The following is a 2,243-nucleotide window of genomic DNA, read 5'->3' on the forward strand; positions in this document are numbered from 1 at the left end:
CGGGTTCGATCCCCAGCGCTGCATAAACATGGCTTAGTGGTACACGCCTGTAATCACGGTACTTAGGAGGTAGAGGCAGGTGGATCAGAGGATCGAGACCACCTTTGGTTACGTGGGACGTTTCAGGCCAGCCTGAGATCCATGCAGCCTTGTCTCAAAAGGATGAGGAAGGAGAGGAAGCGGGAACAGAAGTCACCACAGCAGGCCTCAAGCAACTGCCAATACCCACTGAAGCTGAAGACCCCTGAGGGTGTCAAGCACTTCCAGACTTCCCTCTCTCAGGACCACGCTTTCATTTGCTTCCGTGTGGTTCCCCTTTCTGTCAGGAGGGCCTCCAGCCACCCGTTGAGCCCAGTCCCTACTTCCACATGCCTACAATTCGGGATTCTATGCCTAACCAGGACCCCTTGGCTTTCTGTCAATCAAAAACATGCAGCTCTCTCCTCAAAGGAAATAAGAGCAAGTTTGTTCTGGAACCAAATATGTGTGGCCATGGCCTGAGAGCACAGACTTCAGTTACCCCCAAATATCGTGCTCCATCAAGAGTCATAAATCAAGACACCTGGGGAGGTGGGGAGATGGCTCAGTGGTTAAAAGAGCTTGCGGCTCAATCGTCAAGACTTGAGTTCAGATCCTAGCACCCACATGGGACAGACCACAATGCCTGTCACTGCAGCCACAAGGGATCTGATGACCTCTTCTTCCATGGGCATTCACACACAGACAGACACAAGCAAGACACACAGACACGGGCATACACAGACACAGGCACACACACACATATTCACACATACAGCGCCCTACACTCACACACATAAGTAAAATAAAGTAAGTTTCAGTTTCTTTTTTTTTTTAAGATTTATGTATTTATGTATTTATGTAAGTACACTGTAGCTGTCTTCAGACACTCCAGAAGAGGGAGTCAGATCTTGTTACGGATGGTTATGAGCCTCCATGTGGTTGCTGGGACTTGAACTCCGGACCTTCGGAAGAGCGATCGGGTGCTCTTACCCACTGAGCCATCTCACCAGCCCAAGTTTCAGTCTCTGTTTAACCCTAAAATCCTATCTGATGTCATTTTTGGCCTTTGGCTTGGGGGAAGTGAGGGGTCTCTTCATACATTCCGAAATAGCTTACCAAGTAGTCACCATCCCACACAGGGGTGGGCAATAAACGGCTCAGTAGAAAAATCAAAGATAGCCCGAGACGCATCTGGCTCCTGTAGCCGTCCAGCTCTCCACAGCCCACAGCTTTGGAAGATGTTTACCACGCGTGGGGTTGTTTTTCTGGAAACTTCCGTTCACATTCCTCTTCTACCTTCTGGTTCATTAACTCTTCTTTTTAGAAAAAAAAAATCACTTCACAACAGCTAGGGGGAGCCGTGAGACTGTGTGGGGAGGGAGGAAGAAGCCCGGCAGGTATCACAGGAATGGTGCAGAGAGAGCCCTTCTCATTTTGTGGGACTAGGAAGTCAGCCACAGCCTCTCTGACTTGCCTATACACGCTCCGCCGAAGTGCCACATGTGCTGAGCTGCCGTCCCTGTTGTCCCAGCAAGCTCTCTCCCAAGGTCAGCTGTGGCTCCAGGAAGAGGCAAACTCAACCCCTCTTTGAACCCTACCTAGGCGGATTCTCCAAAACCGAGGCCAAGTGGACAACTGACTGCAGCCCTTCCTCTGTGTGAGCCCGGCTGAAGACTTCACGAGTCCTATGACAGCAGTCTTGCTCCTTTAACAGCAGAGCGGCCTGTCAGGCAGAGGCTTCCGGGAAAGAGGCTCAGGGCAGAAATGTAGGGCGGAAGCAGACAGGAAGTTGGCTCACCAGGCTAGCATCTAGCATACCTCCTTTTAATCCATGCTTTTCTCAGCCCCAAGGCTGAGTCTCCCTGAAATCAGAGGGAGCCTGGAGAGCCACGTAGGTTTGAGTCCTTGTAGAGGCAGGAAGAGTGAAAGGTAGGGACTCTGGGGAACAGGTCAGGGTCGTCCCTGTCTCTTTTCTTCTGCACCAAAGGTTTTGTAATCTCTAGCAATAGCAAGAGGCATAAGGAGGTATCAATGATGCCTGCTTACCCTGGAGAGCTCTGACAACGAGCTAGGTCCTGGTGGGACCTTCACTCCCACCCCACATCCCCTCAAGACACGTCTGGAGTCACAGGCATTGTTTTTCCATTCCCCGGGCACACCAGAGAAGAAATGGGGAGACAGAGGCCACGGAAACCGCACTGGGCCTTGGCTTGCAGGGCTCG

The sequence above is a fragment of the Mus pahari genome, chromosome 14 (genome assembly GCF_900095145.1).
Source record: "Mus pahari chromosome 14, PAHARI_EIJ_v1.1, whole genome shotgun sequence".
NCBI classification, from domain to species: domain Eukaryota; kingdom Metazoa; phylum Chordata; class Mammalia; order Rodentia; family Muridae; genus Mus; species Mus pahari.